Source organism: Ostrinia nubilalis, chromosome 14, assembly GCF_963855985.1.
Source record: "Ostrinia nubilalis chromosome 14, ilOstNubi1.1, whole genome shotgun sequence".
Taxonomy (NCBI): Eukaryota; Metazoa; Arthropoda; class Insecta; order Lepidoptera; family Crambidae; genus Ostrinia; species Ostrinia nubilalis.
In genome coordinates, this window is record NC_087101.1 from 5,409,136 (window position 1) to 5,423,468 (window position 14,333).

The window sequence follows — 14,333 nt, forward strand, 5'->3', positions numbered from 1 at the left end:
CTATGGTGTGACTTGTAATTAGCACCGGCCTGCCATTGCGCTACAATTGTTTAAACGCCAATTTAGTCCACTTAGAGGTTACACTGCACTTATAGATGTATATTATAAGGCTGCGGCCACACGTGACGGAGCAGGAAGTTCATAATTTCAACGCAAAACAAATTAAGTTGGAAAAATCCGTCCGTAAATAAAAATGCCCGTCGCTTTATCGCGCTAAGGCGCATAGCACTGAATATTTTCTGAATATTCTACTGTAAAAAACTTTATAGGTACTTAAGTATAAAATTAAAATTAATAGCATAAATTAATTTCTGGTGTCCGATTTTTATCTGGTATTATCAGACGACACTACATAAATTGTTTAACAAGAGTTGTAAGCGATAACATCGCTTTAAAACACACCGTATCATGTGGGACGAGACGTGGACTATCGCTTGTTAAAAATATAACAGAACTTAAATAACAAAGACAAAAGAATTTACGAGGGCGCAAAAAAGATTAATCAAAGTATAATTTTCTTTGTCTTATATATGTATATTTTAAATTTATTTTCAATTACTTCGTTTGAATAAAACTTCTTTTCAGTCACATTAATTAAACTTAACTAGTTAGGTAGAATCTTTTTTAATTAATTTTAAATCATAAATCTTAGCATAAATCTTTTGACTTTAATATTTTAATACAAAAATACTAATTTCTTTGAACATTCTGATTTTTAACGATAATTATTATAGCTAGCGATATCACGACCCAACACCGACCCACAAAACGTCGCCTGAACCGCAATATCTTGAGTCTGTGTGAACACTCCTTTACAAAAAAAGGATAAAGTAACAAAAATGTAATAATACTTTTTACAGGATCTTTGATATCGTTTGAGTAGTAAGTAATTAAATATTTAAGTCTGCTTAAAGAAAATTAAAGAGTTTTTTATTAGATTCTCTTTTGTTATTGCTTAAAAGGGCCTTGAAATAAAATTATTTCAGGATTGTAATTGTGTAACATTAGAAAAGTGATGGTTATGTCGCAATTGTCTACAAATTAAAATTAGTAACATAAGTAACTGTAGGTAAGTACCTACCTATAGCCAATTATTTTTTAACAATGAACATACATATTCTCTTAATGTGATAAAATTCAAGTCAATTAATTTCTCTAATTTCAGAATCGCACTGTGGTTATTATGAAGGCTTGAAAAAGTTAGGTTGATTGATTTATAAAAAATAATGTTCACTGGCTTAATTCAAATACCTACTGAGTAGAAACATCAATTAACATCAAACGGTCAAAAATACTTTCACTCAAAACTTTTTAGCATAAAATTCTTTGGTCTATTTAATATTTTGAGAAAAAGTAAAAGTTTGATCTTTTTTAGCATAATGAAGGACGAATTTGTGACTTAAATGTCCGTTGAGTCGAAGTTTTATAAGTTACTTAGGTAGGTAAAGGTGACAAAAGAAGTACTGAAAAAGGTATATGGTTTATGACAATTCAATGTCAGCCTCCTCGAATTCCATGGTTTTTAAATTTTAAAATAAATAGGAAATATATTGTATTGCTCCATAGATTACGATCCGGACATTATCCGTCTAATAAATTTGCATACCTTATGAAGAAGGTATCCTCACCTAATTGTGATGTGTGTGGCTCCTTGGAGGATGTCCACCATATTCTCTTAGAATGTGTCAAATTTCAAAGGGAAAGGGAATTATTTATGCAAAAATATAGTCTGAATAATTATGACATAGGTGTATTCATAACAATTTTAGCTGAACCAACATCTGAAGCCGCTAAACATTTGGCAGATATATTTTTCTATAATTGATTCCCCTGTCCCGCTGGCGTGACATCCATTAAATGTAAATTTAGTTTAAGGTTCGATGGGGCTGTCGTGTCTTAATAGACAAAAGCCTCCAAATAAATAAAGATTAAAAAAAAAAAAAAAAAAAGGTAGGTAATTAGGTGTAAGACTTGTTCTAGTTCGAATAAATCTTTAAAACTTAGCTGCTTGGTGTAGTGTAAAATTAAATTGTAAGGAGACAGTGAATCTGTAAATGAATAAAAGACGCATTAGACGCATTGTGAAGAATTACTAAGTAAAGGACAAAAGTATTATTTATATTTATATTTAGTGAGTCCACTCCACATGTTTTAAGCAACTTTATACTTACTAACAAAAATATATAAAGTCGCAAGAGGTCACAAAAGATAAATATTTTTAACAGGGCGACTGTCAAAAGATGTTTTGTATACTGTCCAGCGATATGTATGCAGTCTAGTAACTTATTAAGTTAGTTTTAAGGTACCAGCATTGACCAACCTAAGTAGGTATAATGATAGAGATGTCTCAATTCGAATACACTAACGGGTCTTAACCTTTTTAACAGGTCAAACTATTTTCTTCGAACTCGTAACTGCCTTCTTGAAACTCGGTCGAAGTTCAAATCATACGATGAGGTCTTAAGTAATCATTTTGTGATTCATATCCTGCTTCATGGAATACACTGTGAAATCTTATTATGTGGTACCTAAATTAAATAATAACTTTACTTGAAAATATTGTACATACCTACGTTTCATTTCATAAATTATTATCGTATTTTTTATAAAAATGTATAGAAACTCTACATCACTTGAGATTATTTTAAGATTTTTATGCTAGAACTAGAGTAGAAACTCTACTTTTTATACTGTAGCCAGGTATTTTATATCAATAAATTCACGACCCAATTGAATACCCTTGAGGGTAATTGAATCTTGGACAATTTTTTGTGTAAAAACAATAGAAAACTTCTGAAAAGATTTATTGGAGCTACTTGCATTTGATAACTCGAAACCTGCGCAAAGTTGTATTAGAAGTTTCAAAGTTTAGTTTTTCATTAAAACGAAATTGGTACTTATTTTGCTTTTAGAATTCAAATGAATTCCAGAAAATTAAATCGTGTCATCGAATTACAAGTGATGAAAAACAATAACTTATTTGATTCATTGAGTTATTCATCGCTTTGACTTGCAGATCACCCACGCGGATCGAGATCTGATTTTTTAAAGTTTGCTATATTAATATTTCTGTTGTAAATGGCATAGTTTGCAATCAACTATAAACTAGACCTTTCAATCTATCTGTGGAACGTCTACTCTATTACTAAAAGCTGAATAATAGTCTATTACATAACCGAAAGCTGTTTAATAGATAAAGCTTATGAAACTTGAAACATCAGTTACAATTTCAGTTCGGAATGATTCCATTTGGGTAGTTAGCATAACAAATTCAATTGAGAGACTCAACTGATATATACCGTTTAGTGGAAGAGGTCGCCACGACCGAATAGTGATGTAGGCGGTATAAATGAGACTCAATTGTTGGAGTCAGTGTGATCGTTGATCATATTCGAAATAACGGACAGTAGGTTTACTTTTCATGATAATCAGTAAAAGTTACTCTTGTTCTGTCGTACTTTATGAGACATAAAAGGTCTACCACAAGATCGACGCCTGCAAAGCGCTTTCAAATTCATTTGGGCGTTATGGCTCGTAAAGAGCCCTTTTACGTGTGCCAATAAAAATTGTATTGGAATCTCCTCGTACAAACTTTCGTGGAAATTTAATTTCAAATTGGAAATGCTTTCTAATAGCGAGTACAAAGTAACGCTGAATAAAAGCTCCCTGGCTTTGCATCAAAGCTTTTCAAAAGTTACAAATTAATTATCCTTTGAAGCCTATAAAATAGATGACTTCTAATACTAACTGAAGTACCTACTTACTAATGTAAGTATGCACATTACTCATGAGCCCACTGACTTGACGACAGAGTACATCTTTGGTATGATGTCGTTAAAATACATCGGTCGAGAGCGTTGCACTGACAATTAACTAATTCAACACATGTTCAAGTGGATAAGGCATTGTCTCCTACGAGGGAAGCTTGACATCCTTTTTAAAATTTGAACTTTCCAATGATTCATAAGTGAGCAGATTCAGAGCGTTGGCGTATTGTGGTGATAATGTGGTAAAAGTAGCCATCGTTGTAACCCTTTCGATGCTATTTGATAGGTAGGAACTATCACTTATAATGCACTTTGACCAATTTAGGCCTACCAAGTCATCAATGGATTCCAAAGTCAGTCAAGCGACTGATTTTAGTCTAAATGCAATGGTCGCACTCGCATAACGGATACTCGAATGCTAAATAATACAGGTGATACTCTGAAACTTAATTACGGTTAAAAAGACAGTGATGCATCATAGGTAAGGAAAATATTGAATTACCAAGAAAACAAATGACTTAAAAAAGTTAGTACTTACCTAACTCGATATATTTTTACCTAAATTCAACCTAATATACCTATTATGTCTAAATCTAAATGTAAAAAATCTCATGAAAGTTACTCTAAATCTATCAAATGGCTATTAGATTTTGTCTCAACACGTTTTCAATTACTTTAATTTGAAAACTATACATTCGAGATCGTATAAAAGCACACAAGCAGTTTTAAAAGAGCTTTTACGAAGGGTTGGTAACGTGCTTTTAATTGGCTTATCGCTTAGAGTAAAATGAATTAGAGAATCATGCGTTGTAAGGACCTTTATACGGGTCAAATGATATAGCTAGTTTATTCCATTTAGATTTCTATTTGAGATAAATTAATCTTACAAAAAGTCACCGTTGAATACGTTTTTTGGAGCTATGTGCTTGTCACATAGTCCAGTGAAGCTACGAATCAAATTAATAGCTTTGAAGTCGAATACATCGGCTAAAATCTCATTCATCATGTTTGTAAATGAGACGTTCCTTTGTTTTAGGTTCTTTCACATCTCGAATTTGAATGGATTTTTAATTATTTTTACTAAAAACTTCATCCATGAACCTTAAAATATTTGAGCTCCATTATGTGGTGAGCATGTAGAAAGTAAAATTTGACATCTAAAAGGACTCTAATGAAGTTTTAAAGTCGTGATCAATTATGTGGTGACCGTAGTCTGTGGTGGAGACACGGTGAATCACGACCACAAAAGGTAGGTAAAAGGTTTTTTGCATACAAACGACAGGTCGCTTAGTCACGGCCACCTCAATGTCGATTTCGAATACGGTTTGTGAGTAAAAGGTAGACTTCTAGTATTACTATTAGACAAGCTGTTTTAAATAAAATTGCTCAATTACGAGTAGATCTCTAGAAACTTCATTTAGTCGATGAAGAGCAAGCAGATGTGCTACGATGCGAGGTTTTCCCAGGCATTTTATTTTGAAAGTTTTAGAAGTTACACTGCTTTTTATTTTGAACAGCTTGTCTAGTTCATTTTAAAGTCTTTAGTTATGTTTAAGAAATCAAGTTAGTGATTGTGATTGTTTCAGATATGATAAAGTTTCAATCTCACACTGATTAACGAATAAAATCAAGGGAGTAATAAGTATTGTTCTCCTGCATATTTTATAAGAAATCCTTATGATACAAAGCACCTAGTAGAATGTACTAAATAGACTTACCAAACAAGGACGTATCTAATTTCCCTAAGGCCGCTTATAAGGTTGTGCGAACAGACATAAATATTAATTTACGTTATCACCATTAAAGTATTTGCTAATATACCTGTACGGGGCACTATTAACATAAACGTGACGTATACTGACTCATGGCACGCTATGAGAGTTGACTCAGCATCTTAGTGAGTCATTCTTAGGATTTCCACCAGAGTTTGATTTACTGATATGTAACACCGAATAACGCTAAATAAGTTTCCGCGAAGAATTTGGTTAAAAGTGCTTACAAAAGAACCGGTTGACCATAAGTTCCGTTTTGAATGAGACAGTCCCGCTATCTACTTTGTCGAGAAAATGCCTACTTTTTTTTCTAATAAAGAACTCTATGAAAAAAAAATGTTAATAACAAAGTGTTATCTAATATCTTTTGTCATTTAAAATATTTTTAAAGGTACTTACATAAAATAATCTGAAAAATATTTTTTACTGAATAAGTAGGTATATCTAATTGCTTTTATAAATGTTACCTTGTTTCGTTATGTTGAATAATTTTGAAGGAACAACAAAAGATGGAAGCTTATCCTTTTAGGGCCATTTCCTAGGCTCTATTTTAGTGAAAGGTCTGAAACATCAAGTAAGTTTATACGATGCCCACATTGCCCATAACTCTCGTTGGATATTCCATCAGCAAGTTTCACAGGTACTCTGTCTTTTATAAGCTGGGAAATGAAATAATATAGTTTTCTAGAACGATAAGCGGTAAGCGGAGATATCATTGACACCTATTTTATTAAATTATATTCACCATAAGAGGGCCGTGCTAATAACTTGTTCGCCTATAAAGGCCCGGCTATTAATAAGTTAGTATTGCGGCGTCGCAGATGCTTCTGAAAAATAATCATCCAATTTTATTTGAATAAAAAAAACAAGAAAAAACAAAGGCATTTCAATACAAGGTTTCAGTTTGCAAATCCAATAGTGTAGCATGTCAAGTTGTTCGCTGAGTCAGTACAACAGCAATGAATACTAATTATGGTAGGAGGAATTGCCAAGTGAACCGACCACCCATAGCGTGTGATAAATACTTACCTCTTTGAAGTAGCGTCAACAAAACTGGTCATTATAACATACATTTTCTAAATTACAACATTATTCGAGCTAGTTAAGCAACCTATACCATGGCCATGGCCTTTACTGGATGGGTAGGTATAGCCGACCATATAAACTGGTATCTATCACAATCACTCCACTTATATCGCATTCGGTGTACCATAGATGGCGAAGGTCGCGCGAAACCTGGATACAGACAGCGCAGGACCAACCATTGTAAAAAGCCTGCCTTTGTCCAGCAGTGGACGACACTATGTTGAAACAAAAGAACTCTACTTAAACATTGCGTGTAGGTTAATTTTTATGCTGCAAAAACAAAAAGTTACATCTATAAGATATTTTTAGGTAGATACTTGTGATTTTATGCAAGATGAAACATTAATAATCTGTGGCAATACTAATCAGACTTCAGATTTCAGCTTCATTATTTTAAATCTGATTAGATTTTTCTTTCTATTTTATTGAATAATAAATATGAAATATTGTGACACGCGTTATAAATAAGTTTAGTAAGTACTAGCGGCCGCCCGCGACTTCGTGCGCGTGGATCTCGTTTTACCCCCCCTTCATCTATCTTACGCGGTTCAGATTTTTTCATACAAATGTTTTTTCCCGCTAACTCCCGTTCCCGTGAGAATTTTGCAATATCCTGTTGCAACTAAGCTTTAAGTTTACTAAGGTACCTGCATGCCAAATTTCAAGAGTCTATCTTTCGCGGTTTAGATTTTTTCATACAAATGTTTTTTCCCGCTAACTCCCGTTCCCGTGGGAATTTTGCAATATCCTGTTGTAACTAAGCTTTAAGTTTACTAAGGTACCTGCATGCCAAATTTCAAGAGTCTATCTTACGCGGTTTAGATTTTTTCATACAAATGTTTTTTCCCGCTAACTCCCGTTCCCGTGGGAATTTTGCAATATCCTGTTGTAACTAAGCTTTAAGTTTACTAAGGTACCTGCATGCCAAATTTCAAGAGTCTATCTTACGCGGTTCAGATTTTTTCATACAAATGTTTTTTCCCGCTAACTCCCGTTCCCGTGAGAATTTTGCAATATCCTGTTGCAACTAAGCTTTAAGTTTACTAAGGTACCTGCATGCCAAATTTCAAGAGTCTATCTTTCGCGGTTTAGATTTTTTCATACAAATGTTTTTTCCCGCTAACTCCCGTTCCCGTGGGAATTTTGCAATATCCTGTTGTAACTAAGCTTTAAGTTTACTAAGGTACCTGCATGCCAAATTTCAAGCGTGTAACTTAAGCGGTTTAGATTTTTCGTACAAAAGGATTTTCCCGCTAATTCCCGTTCCCGTGGGAATTCCTAAGTATCCTATAACCTGCCCAGGAGTATGAAGAATAATTGTACCAAGTTTCGTTAAAATCCGTCAAGTAGTTTTTGTTTCTATAAGGAACATACAGACAGACAGACAGACAGACAGACAGACAGACAGACAGACAAAAATTTTACTGATTGCATTTTTGGCATCAGTATCGATCACTAATCACCCTCTGATAGTTATTTTGAAAATATATTTCATGTACAGAATTGACCTCTCTACAGATTTATTATAAGTATAGATATGGAAATTAATACATACCGAATACCGGCAATATAAGATACTTTAACATTATTGTAAGGATTAACGATTTTGGTATACCTAATATACATAATTTATCTACCTACTTATAAACAAAAGCATTGTAAGTACAGATATATGCTTTTGCTTCTTCTTGTTGTTTCCAAAAAATATAAGCCAGTTATATCATTTCTGATCGTTTATTTGTTTTCAATACCCCCTGAAGCTGAACCGAACGGTTTCAGGATACGCGAACCGACCTTCTGATATTTACAAATGCCGGTTGCGTAGGTGATTAACCTATATGTATTTGTTTTATACAACACAACTTTTACGCGAAGTTCATTCGATACTAGAGAATCACCGTGGTTCTGTTTGTAGCCTACCTTATACCTTTGTACCTATATTACTTTGTGTGGCTTGAATAAAAATAAGGAATATCTGAATTTTTACTTAGGGATAGGCTATAACATTTAAAAAAATATGCTGAGATAGTGAGAAATGGAGTAAAAATTTTTCTAAAGTTCCTTGCAAGTTCCTTCCTTCCTTGCAAACGGAAATTAGCATGAGGCAGAAGAGAATGTTTATTAATATGCTTCATAAACTAGTATAACAAACAAACATAAATATAATGTTAGAGTATCTATGAATCTGCCCTATTTTCCCGAAGTTGTCTTGTTCCCAGACAACTTTCTTTTGTGTTGGGAAAATATTACCAAACTACAGCGCATTTGGTTACGTTAAAAGTTATGGCGTAAACAAGGGTAGAAAATATTTTAATAACTGGATCAAGGCCACCCGGACTTCTCACAATTACTTGATGAAAATGATATTCTATGTCCTACTTAAGTGTTATCAAAGCTTTTTATTAGGAAAAATGGTAATGTGATTACCTAACTTAATGTAATTAGTAATTACAACCTGTAACAAATTACAGGCCTAAGCCGACCTTTAAATATGATGATGAAATTCATAGCGTTTTCTGTAAGGATTATAATTTGTGTGGGGCCCCGTTAGAGCGAGATTGTTTTAATTCCAAAGGTTTTTGCACGAAAATGGAACCGTGTTCCCATTAAGGTCGGTAATTATAACGCTTTGTGGCTCCACGTCCCGTGCATCCACATATAATTCGGCTAGATATCCCTAATCTGTATCCGTTAGGCCCATTTCCACGCTTTTTAACCCAACATACATCTTCTGTCGAACCATTATCCAAATCTACCGCATCATCGGAACGGCTATCAACAATGCGTTAGCTGTGTTCCTTAAAACAATGTGATTGAGTTTATTTTTGCATTGATGGATTGAATTAGTTTTTGTTCTGTCATCGTAATCGGCTAGGTAGACCGCTTGTGTGTGGTAATTAATAATGCACTGTGTTTCTAAGGTGTTAAGGATGTTGTTCCGATATCCGTGTGCTTTGGGAACGCTGAGCATTTAGCGGTAGCATCCTACCGAAGAATTCGCATCACAAATAAGGGGATTACCGATGTGGAAACATTGGGATTAGTAGAGCGCTACTGTCGTTAGATCCCGATGATCGATTCTCGTTATTATCGAGTATTGAGTGCTCGTTTGCAAATCGATTACGCATTTAGACCGATGAGCGTGTTTTCGCAACTGCCGTGAATTTGTTCAGCTAACATATTGGCGGTAATTGGCTGTCCACACGGTTGTATAAGTTGTATTTATCGAAATTATCTAGTTCTCTATCTTATCCGTAAGTTGAAGTAACTTGGTAATAACTACGAATGTAAACAACTAGTATGACGTATTAACAGACTTTTAGCTAGAATCGATTAAACTTACTTATCGTGAGTTTGAGTGGTATCATAATGGATATAGAGTTTTTTCTCATGATAGATGTATAAATATAAGTTAGATCTAGTAGCGGCAAGATCCGAGATATAAAGCAGAACTTTCCAACACAGGTGAGAACTCAAAACTACTCATAACTATTGAACATGGAGGCCAATTAACGCTTTCTCGTGAGCATTTGCAGTTTGAAACTAAGTTTGTTTGCTTCCTTATAAGTTTCCAGACTCTTAACGCTACTTTTATGAGAAATGAAGTAAGTTACTATGTTTTATAAAAAGAGTAAAAAAACTTGCATAGTTTGTTCTTAAATGGGTTTTTATGATAAGAAGAGTGTCTTATAAATTCTTTTATTAAGCCACTAGCTTTCCGCCCGCGGCTTCGCCCGCGTGGAATTTTGTCTGTCACAGAAAAACTTTATCGCGCGCGTCCCTGTTTCAAAAACCGGGATAAAAACTATCCTATGTTCTTTCCCGGGACTCAAACTATCTCTATGCCAAATTTCATCAAAATCGGTTGCGAGGTTTAAGCGGGAAAGCGTAACAGACAGACAGACAGACAGACAGACAGACAGACAGACAGACAGACAGAGTTACTTTCGCATTTATAATATTAGTTGGGATAGAGAGAACTAATGTCTAAGGCTGGGTTGCACTATCTTACTTTAACTTTGACAAATGTCAAAAATCTGTTAAACTCCATACAAAAAACACCGGATGCTCAAAGTTAGGAGGTGCAACTAAGCCTAAGTAGGTGGTAGGTACCATTCAATTTTTACATCGAAAAAAATACGGATTAAGTACCTGCTTACTCGTATTTTGAGTATTTCAATATAACATCACACATTATTCGATCTAAAGTAAATTCAACAATTAATAGTCTAGACCTAACCACAGCGTAGACCTAGACAAATTAGGTCTAGGTGAATTAACTACTTGTTAACGTGACACGTGACATATCATCCTATTAAAATGCAAAACGTTATACATATAAACAAAGGTGACAGACAGACAGGCCAATTTGAATATCCTGTTATGAGTTTCCCTGTAGGTGACATTACCCGTGATATTATATGAAGGTGAATCTAGTATACTTTTTATATTAAATGGAAAGGTCACTCGCTCACCGAATAAACACAAACTATAGAAATATTTGACCTGGAAAATAGGTGGGTAGTTTGAGTTTGTAGAGTCAGCTACGGGATAAGGGTTAGTTGTTTAAAGTTATGATGAATAGATGTTTCAAATATTGGAGCTTAAATATTTTAAGTAACCCACCTAAATAAAACAGAACTGTACACATTTATGAAAATGTCCCCGTTGTAACTGCATACGCACGAAAATACAAGCTTTGAAAATTTTGTTGTAAACTTGATATTTTTGTTGCAATTATTCAAATTGCTTAGGAATGACATTTACATGAATTTGTAACATTATTCCAAATTTGCTTTTGCTTTTACATAATCGCTAATCCAATAAAAACATAAAAAAGAGACTTACCTTCGTGTACTACAGGAGAAGTTTGTTGTAAACGCCTACAACATCTGAAATGAAAACAATCCATTAGCATAATCTTAGTTTGTTTATACAATTAAGAGTATTTTGCATATTTCTCAAAAGACAAATGTTTATCTGTTATACTCAATTACTGGAGTATAGCAAAAAAACGATGAATTCGTTACCACGTTCGCAATACATATTCAACACTCTGTAATGTATGCTTTCGTTTCAAATGTTCATCGTTATTTTGTTTCGTTACAGTTAAACATTTAACTGCTTAATATTATATCGTTTATTAAATGACTTGAACAAGGCATTGTTACATTCTTGAGTACTGGTTTGCTCATTGCTGCTAATCAGACGTCTTGTTAATTTTCATAACATGAATCTTGAGCTGATTGACAGTGTTCATAATCGTAAAGATTTAAAACCGATTCAAACTTCAAGCTAAAATAAACCTAATCACAAGTTGATTTAAAGCATAAAGTCCTAAAAACGCGAAGCAGCAATTACCTAAGCAGTTGATATTTTGCATATTACGAGTACTAATCGCTAATGCTAAAAATAGAGTGAGTGCGGCTGTTAACATTATGGGATCGATTTTGATAACGAATGTGAGATATCGACATAATATTACGATTTCAGGGAACATTATCAGCGTTTACATAATTATACAGCTATGGATACTATATTCCAAAACAACGCTCAACACTTAAATGTAGGATGGGTGAGTTTAAGTTCTGGTGACAATCACAAATCAATCTTGCTCGTAGAATCAGAAGTTTTTCACTCGAAAAAGTTACACAGGCCTACTTTAAAACATGATGATTGAAATTATGATTGATCTACGACCAAACGAACATACATGAAGGTTTAGACAACTTTGTATCTTTAAAGTAAACTAGTTTTAATTAGCTACTCGTAATTGTCACAATTTTACATCAAAAATATTTATTGAGGTGGGGTCGACCACTTCTGACACTCTTTATATGTTCTGTACATTATTTGTAGGAGTTTCTTATATAAATCTTTGTTCTCAGAGCTGTCTCAGAAATATTTCGTAGGAAATATAAATCAAAGCGTGAAAGGCCCTTCGTTGTAGGGAGCATTCTTTAGTTTCCGTACCTCTTATTAAGTTTTCTTCAGGCAACAAAGGGAAACTTTCGACGGGCAAAAGGTGAATTTTAAAGAAATTTCAAGATACCCGGCTCTTGGAAGCAGTAGATTTATGCTACAAGTGTTCGCCAATTAATTTTAATGCAGTTTCTAGAATTTTTAAGAATAATATTTTGGTTGTGTGCATTTTTTTAAAGGGCTTTTGGAGAGTTTAAGTAGAAGTTTTCATTAATCAATCACCTAGTCCTTACTACAGCCCGTAATGTTTTGGATCACGAACATACAGAACTATTTATAAAACACTAGCGGCCGCCCGCGACTTCGTACGCGTGGATCCTGTTTTACCCCCTTTTCCCGAATTTTCTTTGCTATAAACCTCACGGAGCCCGAGACCTTTCCAACGAATGCAAAACCGTGGAAATCGGTTCGTGCGTTCTGGAGTTATAGCGTCAGGGAGGAAAACCCGACTTATTTTTATATAGTAGATAGCCATATTATGCATGCGTAGCTTGCATTATACTTATGGAATATCGTATAGCAACAATTAAACAAGCCATAGTAAATGTTCTTATTTCGTTGTACGAAACAAATGAATCATGTCCATAAATACACAACATCCTCATAATTAATTTCGACCTTTGGCTGCGATGGTTTTGTTCAATTTTAAACGGTTACCATGTTTACTTGATTGCTTAATTCAGTTGAACAATAACCAATTATGAAGACTTGTATTTCAGGAGAGGTATTATTTATTCAGGTATCAAGAGTTAATGAATTGATATGAACGGACTTTGTAATGTAGAGACGCTACAATCCTTCGAAAAATGTTAAGGCTGGGTTACTCCATCTCACTTTAAATTTAACAAACGTCAAAAGTCTGTCAAACTCCATACAAAAAACATCGGTTATTGTTATAGTTACGGTTAACGTAATATGGTGCAACTCAGTTTACTAACCATTAGAGATAATAATAAACATTGTGTTAAATTTGTTTCATCAAAATTATAACTCACTTAAGTAGTTTGTCATGTTTATTTAATTAATTATGTAATTTTCCGTTGCCTTACATATCTAAAACTGTAAAACCGCGATTCATGACGTTCAAATAGGCTATACATTCGCGAATTAACGTCGAATTACCGTATTACCAAGCCGAGTTTGTCATTAATATCACGTAGTAAGCCAATTAATATCTAACACAGATTTACCGAATCTGAATTATTCTATTCAGAGTAGGACAATAGTATTAAGTGTCAATTTAAGCCCCGGTATTTGGTGTATATAGGATCTGAATATTGATACGGACGGTGCAATGAACTCGGCTCCTAATATGGGTTTTATTGCGTCCGTATTATTGACTTATTTTGAGCTTTATGGGGCGGGCATAGGCAAGTTAGTACAATAGATTCCGCGTTTTATAGAGTCGACCTACATTTGGGAGCACCTCCGGTTTAGTGATTATTTGAAAATAATTAAATGCTAAGTAAACGTGCCTTTAAGACTGATAAATAAATAGTATCTACGCTAAGAAGATACCTGAAAGTCTAGTTTGTTTAGTTTGAAGCAATAACTACTACGCATACTTTGTCTCCTGTATTTTCAATGCATTTTTCATATCAAAGAATGCAGTTAGCAATTTTAATTGAAAGAACTGCAACAATAACACATTACAAATTGAATGGATGAATCTAAGTATTGTTATTCGGTGGTATCTAGATTTAATTTGTCTGTGCATTGGAACAAT

General features: G+C 33.9%; 1 protein-coding gene across 2 annotated transcripts in view; it reads right to left on the reverse strand.

Moving 5' to 3' along the window:
• LOC135078008 (G-protein coupled receptor moody-like) overlaps positions 1–14,333 on the reverse strand; it is a 61,245-nt gene that overhangs the window by 14,084 nt on the left and 32,828 nt on the right. For both annotated transcript variants that reach the window (XM_063972552.1, XM_063972553.1), the window contains exon 2: positions 11,474–11,517. The gene's annotated coding sequence lies outside the window, so the exon portion shown is untranslated. The remainder of the gene's footprint in view (positions 1–11,473; positions 11,518–14,333) is intronic.